This window comes from Thermobia domestica, chromosome 14, assembly GCF_964235325.1.
Source record: "Thermobia domestica chromosome 14, izTheDome1.hap1.1, whole genome shotgun sequence".
Lineage (NCBI taxonomy): Eukaryota > Metazoa > Arthropoda > Insecta > Zygentoma > Lepismatidae > Thermobia > Thermobia domestica.
In genome coordinates this window covers 98,220,888-98,235,279 of record NC_137467.1, presented here as the reverse complement: position 1 = coordinate 98,235,279, position 14,392 = coordinate 98,220,888, and positions in this window count along the sequence as shown.

The following is a 14,392-nucleotide window of genomic DNA, read 5'->3' as shown; positions in this document are numbered from 1 at the left end:
AACAATTTCTATACTAATTACAGTTGAAATTGTAAGCTAAATGCACAGTAGTGGAACTATCACTATAGCATTTAATCATTATACATAGTAATAACATTTGTTTCCATTAGAACTAAATGTACCACTAATTTTGCTAGTAACAACTAGATTATTAGTAAAATGTATAATATGTGTGCATTGAGACTAGCATTTATTTTTCTTTCGTTAATGACGTCTGCCAGTTTCGTGGAGCACTATTCATAATTTAGACACATCGTCCACAGATAAAATACAGTTCATTATCATCCACACAGTACAGGAAACTCAAGAACCGTATTTGCTTAATGATGGTACATAATAATTCTTCCTACAAAATCCACAGTTGTTTTCATGTACATCTTCGATTGTGTTTGAGGAGACAGTTTGAAACAAACTGCGTTTCGTGATACCTAATCTTTTAGCAAGGTCTGACCTTGGAGATGTGGATTTGCGAGAAACACAGCAGGAAAAGAAAGGGAATTGTTCTGTTTAACTGAAGACTCTGAAGAAGATTGAGACGTGTTTGGGGATGAGTCAGAATAGGTGCTGGCGGATCATGTTCATTCGACAAAATAAATTTATGTTCCCGAACTTGTTGCGGATCAAATGGAAATATATCAGATGATGTGGCCATTCAATATTGTAGAATTTCTAAACACCTTACGATTAGCATTTTGTAATTAAGTTGTGTTGGTAGATAATAAGGTAATTTTATAGCTTTTTCTGGTGATTCCTCCGAGTCCATTTATAGCAAAAATGAATAGACGCTAGATATAAGCAATAGACCTCACGTGCTATTTCACACTCGTAAACGTGAAAAGCGAGAGAGGAGAGAGTGTTCTGAATACTTTCAGTTTATTAGTCGCATTGTACGGATTCACCTTAACGTAAAAAACATGTCCGGACTCATCTCTTCCTTATACGTCCGGAGTCGCCCATTTCGATAAGCGTAAACTTGTGCCCGCGTTGAGCAGGCGAGCAGTTCCGTATGGATCACAATATGTAACTACAATCCCAGGTTAACACCAAGAAGCATCTATGGTACATATAAGTGTTTTCTGCATGGCAGGATATTGAAGCAGTGAGAGGTCGGGTAGTCGTTTCGTTCAATTGCCACCCGCATGACATGACATTTCGTGTCAGTCGTCCGAGGTAGTGTTCACGATGCCGGTTCTCATAGCCGACATGGTTTCTCCAATGTTTCCGAGGCGTGCTGAAGAGTTCTTGGTCAGAAGGAGCACTGGGGTAGACCTGATTGGTAGGTTAGTTGAATCAGAGACACCAGGATTTCCCCAAAACTAAACACAGTGAGCGCACGAACACTAAAAAACGATTGTTGAATAATGATCTAAAATTCTCCGTTCCTTTCGCAAAGTTACTCCTGACATCTTCCCACCACCAAAACCGTCGGGAAGGATTGCAATGGCAAAACAAATGAATGGTGGTGGTATTCAGCGATAAAAGTAGCCTCGATCTTAGATACAGTGACAGTTAAAATCCAGAACGCGTTCTCATTTCTCATAACTGTAGTACCTACAGTTGACTTTCTGATATTTGATAAGAGAGGGGAGAATAAGCTATATATATACCCCACTCGCCTATGGTCTTCATTCAGGGAACTATATCTAGTATTTCATGCATTTATAAAGTCATCAATCTTTTCTTTCGACTTTATGTAGGCACTATCTGGGACATTTTCCAGCTGATATTTTGTTTTTTCATACTACGAGATGAACCCAGTATGAAATACTTGGAAAATACCTTCACCTCTAGCCTGCTGAGTCTTCGGACTACGTTATCCAGCACGTGTAAGGCATAGTAGCAGGCCCGTATCCAGCGCCCCCTAAACCTTTGCTGCCCCCCCTAAAAATTTCACAGTAGCTAGCAAATGAACTATAGTATGGTGATGAACTATAATATGGTTGGATCGGGTCCCCCCTACATTTTTGGGCTAGCTACCGGCCTGCGTAGTATAACGCACTGACCATTAGCCGACTCCAACAACTATTACTCACAGACAGACATAGCCTACAGTATCTGACCGGCTACACGTCCGAACACTCATGTGGCCAATTTGAAGAAACTACACATCATATTAATACAAGTACTGCATGTTTTACAACATACTGAGAACAATATAACACACCATCGCCTTCATCTTGTGCATTAACTTTGAGTCAAATCCATGAATTCCTTCTGCGTCTTCTAAAATACGTTTGCGTCAATGTACGTTAGTTGTGCAGTTCTCATATATATTCTGTTTTTATTGCCTTTTTTATTATAGTTAATGAACCCTGTAAGAAATCGTAAGAAATCTTATGATCTTATGATAACTCTCTCGACATTTGCTTACAAATTCTTAATAGTTTTTCCTTTCTCCTATATTTTTAAGAAACGCAATTGCTATATTGTCTACTTGCTAATTTTTCGCTTCGATATAAATGTTTCTTGCTCCTTAGTGTCGCAATTTTTTGGCATCTCTTATGCTTCGTTTTCCTTTCTAAAGCTAAAAATACACAGCTTATTCTTTCTGTCATCAACTCATCAATGCATCCATTTCATCTGCTTTAAGCTAAGTTTCTCTCGCTAAAGACTCGTTTCCAAAATGAATTTCTATATTGTCGTAGTAGTTTCTTCTTCATACTTCTATTGAATTTGCATTCATATACATTATTGAAACTTCTCCTTCCTTTTAAATTATTCTTGTCCCTCCTACATCTCTGTCGATTTCTCTTCCTAATTCGCAGTTACACTTTTTAGACATTTTTTTTTACATTTATCAGTGTCTCCCCCTAATTTTCCAAATTTTCTTCTGTAACCCTTTAGTCGCTTTGTCTATTTCGTTTTAAATGATATATTCTTGTCCGAAATTTCAAACAAACCTGTTTTATACTTTATCATCTTTAACTTTTCTAACACTTAACTTGTCTCCTACTTTTCTTCCCGACTATACTCTTCAGTGGCATTCTACTTGAATTGGCACAAGATTGTGATGTGACAACTTTTCTGTTTTTCATCTTTCTTACCATCGGCGTCCATCATAATTTTCTACCATACTAGTAGGCTATTTATCTCAAATTTTGTTGCTATAGACAAATATCGTTAGATAGCTTCTTCATTTTACTGCTATACAATAATTATATTCTTACGAGGGTGGGCTGATAAGTTCTCGGCCCGACCCAGAAGGACCTGAGCTGCAGGCATGAAAGTGTGAGGCTTTCAATATAGTCCCCTCGAAGATCAACACACTTGGCACTTTGATGCTGTAACTTCTCCAACCCCTCCAAAAGACAAACAAAAAAATCTCAAGGTCTGCAAAAAACTGTTCTGCAGCTGTTATCACCTCTTCATCACTGTGAAATTTCTGTCTTTTTAGTGCTGTTTTGAGTTTTGGAAACAGATAATAATCAGAAGAGGCAAGATCTGGCGAGTAAGGTTTGTGGTCAATGCACTGAAACCCTAGGTCCTTCAGAAAATCCATTGTTCTGCCAGCCTTGTGGACGGGAGCATTGTCCTGCAAGAACAAGACACCTCGTGTCAACTTTCCCCGGCGCTTTTCTTTAATAGCGTCCTTTACCTTAGCCAGCAGACTGAAGTCATACTCTGCAGTTATGGTTTGGTCCTTTGGAAGGTAGTCTGAGAGCAAACCACATCCTTATCCCAAAATATTGAGCCAAGCGCCTTCCCTGCGGACTTTTGTGCTTTGAATTTTTTGAGTCTTGGAGATCTTGCGTGGCGCTACATGCATGACTGCTGTTTGGTTTCCGGATCAAAGTAATGCAACCACGTTTTATTCTCGGTAACAAGCCGATTCAAAACATCGTCTTTGGAGTTCGCAAAATGCCGTAAAATCACCTGCGATGATCTCACACGTTCGCGTTTCTGATCCGCGTTCAAACATTTCGGAATCCATTTCGCAGAAAGCGTGCGCATGCCCAACTGATCATGGATTATTGACCCAACACGTTGTTTGGATATGTGCACTTTGTCAGCTATCTCCTGAAGCGAAATCCGTCTGTTTCTGAAAATCAGGTCATGAATCTGGTCCATTTTTTCCGGAATTGACACTGACACTGGCCTGCCACACCTGTCACCATCTTCTGTTGAAAATTCACCATGCTTGAAGTTCGCACACCATTTCTTCACAGTGGAGTATGAAAGGCACTGTCCACCCAATGTGTCTGGCATGCAACCATGGATTTCCTTGGGCGGCGGGTTTTCGGTTTTTGAGAAAACCGGTTTTCTGCAAACCGAAAATTGCAAAATGCGGTTTTCAATACCGAAACCGCAAATGTGGTTTTCAAAATCGAAACCGCAAATACGGTCTTCGAAACCGAAACCGCAATTTCAGGAGAAACAGAAATAATAATCATACAACATTTAGAAATCAGGCAAACAGTATATCTAATTTTTCTCGAACTGGATTTCGTAGTAATTTCATAGGTGGCAGAAATTCTCAAAATAGAAACCAAAGAACTGGAGGAATTCATGATATACAGGACTTTATTCAAGATTGTGCGATTCATTGCAACCTAATTTAATATTTTGGTAATGTAACTTGAGCTAAAGTTATGGCGTCCGTCAAAATATACCAAAGGTAAATGGTTACAGTTAATTAAAACGTTAGTTCCTTCAGAAGTTTTATCTAAGATTTACATAGATAATGTCGAGTTTACAGATTGATTTTAATATAATAATTTCTTTATTTGTATTGTTCCTAGTTATGATATTGATCAAGTCTTGTTTTGTTTCACTTTGAGTTTTGTTATGATTTCTTGTAAGTCGCTTCACTTATCAATATTGTGCTTTCAAAACCTTTTATAATTATCTTAATTATGCCGAATTGGAAAAAATACGTTATGTAACATTTCAATATATTTTAATTTAATTTGTCTAAAGGCTCCAACGATATTGAATTAAAGAATCTATTTTAGGACCTAAATAATTTGCAAAAGGATCGTATTTTGAATAAGTCCTCTTCGTCGATAATTTTATAGAATTAAAGAGGAATTGATTATTAAACGAATGTAAGATTATTGTTGAAACAAAATGAAATTAATATATATGTATATATATATATATATATATATATATATATATATATATATATATGTGTGTGTGTGTGTGTGTGTGTATTATAATTTATATTTGTGAGGGCTATTCGTAAAGTAAGGTAATCGCGTATGTAAGATAGATAACGGTCAAGGATTCTTTCTTCTATTGTAATCAATTTAAGAAGTCCTCGTCGGGAGTCATATATACAACGATATAGTATATCTGATCTATAAATTACTTCCATTTTTAATTGTAGCTATTTTGGGCAACGGTGTTTAAAAGTGCACAATATGTTATGAAGAAGAAGAAGAAAGAATGTGGAATATATATGTTGAGATAGATTGATGTTCATGAAATGGTAGTTGTTGTAACTAGAGACAGTTGTTTGTTTCTTGTTGCTATGAGAACAGAAAGATTATTATTTATGGAATTTTGAGAATAAAAGTTAGTTGTTCTATATATTTGACGATCCTAATTTCCAAGGTATGCAATTGCTAGTTTTTGCAATTAAGTGTAAAAATTAAAGCACCGAATCGTATTGACTTACTCGAACTGTGGACAATATATGTAACAAAAAGAATCTTAAAATAACGTCACATCTTATATGTATAATCACATAAATATTATAATGGGTGGACTATTTTCACCATATACTTTCTGTAATTGAAGATTTTATCTACGTTGAAGGATAGTACTTAAAAATAAATAAATAAGTAAATAAATATGGACATCCAAATTGTGAGGCCCATCTTGGACAATGGGATTTAAATGAGAAATAGTATTTTTACATGCTTTGGAAATCGTTTGCTGCTGATCCCCAAAATCGATTTTCCAGCCTCTTCTTAATAGAACACCTGCACATTTTGCTATATTTTTCAGGAGTTAATCGAAATTACCGAAGCCACCCCGTTCCCTAGCTCTCACACCCCTTGATTTTCACCTTTTGAGCCATCTTATTCCCAGACTTTATAAAGAGAAAATTACAAATGTCCTTCATCCTTACTAACTAATCATGCAATCATGTAACTCCGTCGAACCAACAGTGTTATTATGTGATTTTGCGGATTGACGTAAATGCCTTGCGATATATATTGGACATTCTGAGCAGCACACAGCACATTATAGGATGCCAAATATGAACTTCAATGGTCGCTAATTACTAGTAAGTGGAAAAAATTGCATGTTCGTACTTTCACAATATTCTATATGCCTTCTTGCCCATTTTATACTATGCACTTAAGCACAAGAGGGAAGCCAAGAGAGTGGCTTTAAAGATTATATCAAAGATACATATTGCCTCTATCTGGTATTACTTATATTGCATGTATCAATGTTCAACATCACGCCATTTTCAAAGTAAATCGGGGATACCGACATTTTGTCTCGCCCTGTAGAAATATTATGTTTCTTTATAAATTGAATTTTAAGAGAAACTTCTATGAGCTCAGAACAAATATGTTGAAACATACTCGTAAATTATTGTGATTTGTGTATTTTTTTTAGAATTACAAATGTTATAATTCAAACATTTTGTTTAGGCATTCTTGTAAATTTTGATAGAAAAGTAATTTATTTGACTTCACTTGTTAGTACAATAAAATAATTCATCTATCTAACAAATTACATTAAACAATTCATGTTTAAAGTGAAGCATCCTTCCTATTCTTTCAGCTCTCAACTAAAATTCTCTATTGTAAGTAATACGAGAGAAGTGGCTCACCACTATTTTGTGTATAATCCACGACAGGCACTTGAAGAAACAAACAACCAAGTCATTGTGAGAGGAAGTAGAAGGTAACGTAGACGTAAGACAAATATCACGTATCTGGGAAATGTAATTGAAAATCGTGGTCGTGCTTTGGGAAGCCAATGATTTACACCTACGGAACATGAAGCAAGTGTTTTTCCGGCACCCAAGGCTTTCCACACTAGTGTTAAACTTTCTTGGAAATAACTTCTAGAAAGTTTCTAATTACAAAAGCTCTTAATTTTCTGTTTCAAACTCTGTTCTTTAATGACATTCCAGCGCGTTTAATTGTTTAACTAACGAGACATTATAGACCGTTAGATATTAGATCGTAAATAATCTTCTCCTGTGTTGCTGTCGAAGGAAGAAACTGCGGAACAACCTTGCAGATGCTCATGCAGTATTCAATGCTTCTTATGAGCTTTACAGGAACATTCAAGAGTAAGTGTAGCAAATAAATACACGCAGTTACACTTTTGACAGAGTTAACAAAGACAAACTAAGTTCTCGGTAAGTGGATTGGCACTTCGAGGGTTTTCATAACCAGCTTTGAATATTGAAAGAACACCTAAACTAATCCATCGTGTTAGAGATGGTCAGTTGAACATAATACTTACAAGGAGTTCATAGACCTAAATCGAATATATTAATTTATCCGTGTTGATAGAGATTCATATTATACTATAAAAAACTGTAGAACTCACCGCTGGCCTAGTGGCTAGCGCATGTGCCTTTGATGCACGCGGTCCTTGATTCGATTCAAGGTGGAAGAGTGCAAGACATTTAATTTCACAGTCATTCACTTTCATTAATATTCCGTTTCCTTTAGTCTAAAGGGTACAACTGCAAGATGTCGAGCTAAAATAGATTCATTTTATCTTAAAAAAAGAAAGAAAAAGAAAAAAAGAAACAATATAACGTATAATATTATGTATAATATAGTATGTAATACACGGTGTTGCCACCTGGCGTATCATGCAGGAACCAAGGGTTTGCTGCCTGGAGCAGTATTGTATTAGTGATGGGAATTCTGATTCCTTTCTGGTATTCGATTCCTTTGGATTCGTTGAGTTCAAGGAATCATAAAAAGTAACGACTACTTTCGTTACTTTGATTACAAGGACTCATGTGCCCCTCTGAATTCCTGTACTCAGTTGTCTTTTGGGTTTCTTTCCCTCAATTCTGATTATCCGTACTCAAACACGTTTTCAAAAGCTTGCTCCTTGCTTTTGCCCGTGAATTCAGTTACAGTTTGGCTTCGTAGTAGTTCGTATATCTTCGACAGCATACTATTCATAAAGCAATCAAGTAGAATTCTGCTTCGGGTGAGTGAAAGGGAGAAAAGGAAAGAATATTTTTAGGCAACTGACTTTAAAAGAAAATAGCACCTCCCGCTCCATCCTCTTTAGAGGAAGTGACTCCAGCGAACGGTGCAAAATAGTTGTTGTCATCCTTCCTTCCTTAATGAACATCCGACGCAGAACTGCCATAGTACTATTGTGAATAACTGCGGGGCAGTTAAATAAAATAAAGAATGAAGGGCTGTGTTTCACTGTATTATAATATATATATTTTTTTAAATCGTATTGGTTATTTACATGAATTTGAAGTGAATTAACATAATATTCTTCGAAAGTAAGAAATTATCGGGGAAAATAGAATGAAATTTGAGATTTAAAAAATGTAGAACGCAAAACTTTCTGGTCTCCACTACAAATCAAGCCTTTACAAACAGCAGCTACAAGCAGTGTGCGGACAGCGTGGAGAATACCGGGGAGTTCCTCCCCCGGAAAAATTGAAATCTCCCGTGACTAAATACAAATTGGGTTCTGCCCTCCCTAAATAAATTCGCATACTGACTACAAGTGATAAATTCGACAAGGTTAAAAAATTTAAGGTACCGGTCCTTTCTGCGCAAGAATTGTACGAGTAGCCCCGCATAGCGTAGTCACTAACACTCTCTCGCCTTTGGTGCGAATGGACCCGGGTTCTATTTCCGGTGGGGACACTCGGTCGAAAAAGTGTAAAATCTTTCTGAGGTCAGCCATTCTGATTGGATTTTCCTGGGTTTTCCTCATTCACACCAGACAAATGCCGGGATGGTACCTAACATATAGGTCCTAAGCCGCTTCCTTCCTTCCCCTTCCCTCGGTTTGCCGAGGACGTCATCCCTAATGACGGACAAACTTGGCCATCCATGCTAAAAGCCCAGAAACCTAATTCCTTATCCTATAATCCTAAGGATGAAATAGAATCTTTGAGAGCCGGTAATGCGTCGAATCGGATGACATTTTAACATATTTTTTCTTTTGTCTGTTAGTTTGCCAAGAATGAAAGCAAATACTGCAATGTGAATAACCATAATCATAGATAATGGTGTTATGCACCAGAAAAGATGCATAAAAGCAACCATTAGGGTTGATATATGTAGACATTTGCAGTGTTACCACAAATTATGATTCAAAAAATCTATGTGACGAAAGCGACTAAAACAATGAATTCAACGGCATTAAATGATAAATTGTGTTGTCTTTGCGGTATTTTTAAATATTACATCTACTTAATTCTAATAATTGTATTTCAAAACGATTTTCTTGTTACACATGTAATAAATGTATTATTTAAGAATTAGAACACAGCAGTATAAGAATTCAAATTGAATTGGAGCTGCTCAAAATAGCAACAGATGGAGACATTTTGTTTCTGCGGCTATGAACTTAAGCCATAACCCGAGAGGGGGCTAGCGTGTAGTTATCCCCCTACTAAATATAGCTTATATTTATGTTACTAAGGCTGATCAAACATTAAAAATTGTTGAACATACCTGATCAAACGAATTTTTTTCTGAGGGGGGTACTAGCTGCACGCAGGTGATTGCAATCTTCCAAAGTCTCCCAATTCTGTTTTTATATGCAAATATGTAAGGAAGACTGCCAGTGTAAGTAGTTGTAAATATATTTAAAAAACAATTTGTATATAACTAGAGAATAGATGGCACCACACTTGTTTATTACTTTGTTGTTTGTCTCCTTGTATGGGCAAAGCCGTGTATTCTCAAACCGGTGGATGTTAAAAGTTACCGTGCCGTTAGAGAAAGGGGAGGAGGAAAAGAGTTTAGCTTCGTCTTCCTGTTTACGAAGCGTGCATAAGGGAGAAGAGGAGAGAGCACGCAAGAAGGAGAAGAATCAAGCAAAGAAGGCGTTTTTCTCTTAACGCATGCGCACTATAATACCCATATGCTTCCAACGTGTCTTTTTGTCTACCGTTTCGTGTGAGTATTCGTTACTAAATCTTGTCAATCTCTCCCATGCAGATGTGAATTGATTCCAGGAATCATATGTCTAACTTTACATCCGAATCCAAATGAATACTTTGAGTCTTTGGACTCGCAATATTCCAAAATGACTCCGAGTCCTTTGAGTTGTTTTCAGTATTCGTTCCTTTGAGTACTCAAGAAGAGTCGTTACTTTGTAACTACTCCACAAGTAACGACCCATCATTATATTGTATCCGATCTTGTAGGTGCGTGGGTGTTGATAGTGAGTATTATCAAAGGACACCGATAATCACCCGTTATTGGGAGCGTTACGTACTGGCCTTTTCCATGCTAAGTTTTCGTACATATGCATTATAAAACAGTATCAGCAGACTCGTTTAACTCTCGAGGTGACGACTGCGAAGCTATTGTGGCCTGTTACACACAAGAGGCTCCCCTTACCAAACATTCAACCATGAAAACTACCAGGAGTTGGAGTGCAAGCAAAGTGACAATCGTACTGCTAAGGGAAATCCGTCGAATGACGTGCCAAGAAAATCCCCGATATGGGCCACAGATTCCACCTTACACCATCAACTGTGAACAAAATTATTCACAAGTGCCTCAGGTTGAAGTGTGTGCATAAGACCCGTGTACACCTCTGCTACGCGTCACATTGCCGAACGTAAGACGAATTGCAGGAAACTGTATGAAAAGTTCCTTATGTTCTTCCAAATGGAAGAAAGTTATCACAATGGATGAATCGGCAAACACTACCGTGACATTGACAGCAAGGGGCATAGCAACTTTGTTCGTCAATGCAGGGAAAGTTTCGCTCATGGGTATATGGTTGTTACGGGTTTCAGATGTGAAGATAAGTTTATGATATGCACAAGGGACAAGCACGTGAAGATGAATGTAAGACACCTTCAAAAATCCATTCTGATGTCTATCTATTGGATGTTCCATATGGACAAGGTTTCGAGTCATACCGCCAGAACACCACTACATTTTTATCAGGAAATGGCAGAGGAATTCGGAATTCGTGTCATTCCCTTTGAAGACATTCCTGTGAAATGTCCAGATGCCAGTCCAATGAATTTTTGGGGATTTGGACTGTTGAAACGACGTCTTCAACATCGCTGCCCGCGCACCTTCAATGGACTATAGAGAGCTTGCAAGGAGGAGTTGGACAGAATTTCCATGCCTGTATTGCGCCGGAGCTTGCTGCAATGCCATGTGATAGTCCGCAATGCCGGGGGTACAATAGAACATGATCGGTGGTGGCGGCGATCGGTATCTCTTAAGTTGAGTACTCTTCAAAAATGATCGGACATCAGACATAAAGCGAAAAACCTTCTGTAATATAATACTAAATATTAAATAATTATTACTATTCTATTATTTAATATTAAATAACATTAAATAATTCTAATGTAATAGTAAATTCATTTGAAGTATCTAGAACTGCATTTGAACTTCTTAACTATCATATCAAGCCTCTGAGACGTCATAAGCTACCTTTTCCGTTCTTAGTACTTTGAATCAAACAGATCAACTTGTACGTTGTAGAAGCAGTAGATGTAACGAAAAATGATGATGTGAAAGCAAATCAATTTCTACATAGGCCAGTGATAAATACATGACCACCATTTTAGCGTGTTATTTCAACAGCAAGGATTTCGTGTTTCGATTAGCACAGGACATCAATTTGACAGATATAGTGTTGGAGCAGTGTATAAATAAAACCGCGGCGATGTTCCAGAACAAGGTAATTAAAATGATTAATACGGAAATAAGAAACGCATCGTAGTAATATTTTATATATGGCATGCGTTGTTAGCAACACTCGACTTACCATGAAGGTAAGGCATTGATATAATAATATCAATAATAGCAATATTCGTCAGTGGTTAGCTTAAGTTTTCATTTGCAAAGAACAACGACTCAATGAAGGAATGATAGTCATATCAAAACCTTGCGTCAGATATATTTGTTAATTTTAAACATACACTTGCCTTCCAAGAATATCATAAATATCTTTATCTATCATATATTTTGTATAACCAAATTACAAACAACGTATTATCTTTTCTATATTCTTACATGAAAATAGTTTTGACAGTGTTGCCAAAAACTTGACACAAAACGTCGCTAAATCGGAGACAGAATGACTAAAATTTGGGGTGAAAATTTGCTTTAAAAATATTTCTCAAACTCTTTCTCTCGATATCTATCTATCTATCTATCTATCTATCTATCTATCTATCTATCTATCTATCTATCTATATATATATATATATATATATATATATATATATATATAAGAGATTTGATCAGTTTCAACCCATATTTCTATCTGCGCTACAAACAAGTACAAGTAAAAATGTAATCCAAGCAATCATATGTAACAAACAACAATGTGAAATTTAGATTGCAGTACCTGAACAATAATTTCCTCTTTAGTACAACATATACTTTTACTTTATTATTAATTCCTCTCCAATAAAGTCGAAAATAAGTTTCGAAAAAGTAGACAATAGTTAAAAATTTACAAAAAAAGAACACTTACACCTACTTCACTTTTACTCAAGCTTCTACAGATAATTGGCTTGCTATCAGTGATGCTGTATTAATTGTCTTTAAACGGAAACACTGCAACTAAGGCACATTGAGGATTGGAACTGTTTTCCGTTGGAGAACAAGGAGTAAAAAAGCTAAGCGAGACTCTGAAGAAGTGCTCACACACTATATACTTGCGTAACTAATCGAAGTTCGTGCTTATTCAAATTACGAAAGGGAAGCAAACATATGAAAACTGTTTCGAACCAATTACAGAAGGACAAATTGTTTGGGGCACAAAAATCGCTAAGTTTTAAGTGTCACTAAATCGTCATTTAAAAATCACAAAAAAGAAGTCGCTAAATTAAAGAAAATATTTGTCGCTAACCTAGAAGTCAAATCTTTAGATTCATCTACTTTGCCCAAATTGGTAACACAGAGTTTTAAGGATATATTTATTTCCTGGCAACATTTACATGTATAGAAGTACTGCCACCTGTTGTTAATATTTTTATTATGTTCCTCTTCGTCTCTATGTTTCGCGCCTCGTAACCACTTATAAACAAGTGAGTTACACTCCACAGCATGAAACTAAGATAGATTTTCAAATTATGAGAATTCAATATTCAAACTTGAAGTAGTATCCCTATGTACTCGAATCCTACTCCTCCAATGCCTAAAAATAAGGGTAGTTTACTGAAGAATGAACATTTAAAACAATTAAATTGTCTCAAAAACAGTTGTAAAGATTTTGCTTATTTTTTACAAATATATACAATTCAAACAATTTTCTCAAGCACATATAAATAAATGTATCAATCATAACCTAACAATATGACACAACTCGTTCGTCCTGTAGACATTCAGAAGGGATAGTTTACTCTTAAGCTGAGCTTTTCTCCGACGATTTTTCCATTAGCGCCTGATGCAATTTTGTTCATATTTCATAAATAAATGTTACATAAATAACAAAACGATATGATATAATTTCATCATCCTGAAAGGGTATATTACATTTCGGATTAGGTTTTACCCTACGATTTTGTCGAGAACAGCTCCGGCAATTTTGTTCGTATTTCATAAAGGGCATAAATTGTTTGTCCTGAAAAGATCCACAAGGGATAGTTTATTCTTGGCTTTTGACTTTTTACTTTCTTGACGGTTTTCTTAGAGAGTACTCAGACGCTTTTGCTCATAGTTTACATATAATTATTTCCTTAATAATTCTAATATATGGCGTAAGTTATTTCTAACGGAAATATGACTAATGGGTATTTTACATTTGGACCTAAGTTGCTTCGAACAAAGTTTTCCAAAACACATTATTTTATTCGCATTTCCCAAATAAATGTTTGAGTAATAGCTACAGCCTAACACGAGTCAGTTTCAGAAATTCGAGCGAGAAAAGTTAGTGCGTTTCATCCGTACCCATTCTTAAATATATTTTTAAATGTTGCACCTAATCACAATTTTCCTAACAAAATCGAAACTTTTTTAAATGTGCCTTGTTGTGGCCAAATGGTTCAAGTGCATTGGTTTTGGATTTGACTCCAGGTGAGAGCTAATGTATTTTTATCCAACGTTAAGGTATAGGTGATACGTCGGTGCAAAGAATAAAATTGTTTAAACAAGCCTAATCAAGCTAATCAATAATACAAAGAAATAATACAATATTACAAAATTATCGAAGAAACGTTGTTATTAGGTATTTGCGAGTGAAATGTCCAACCGATGACTGTCAACTCCAAAGGTAA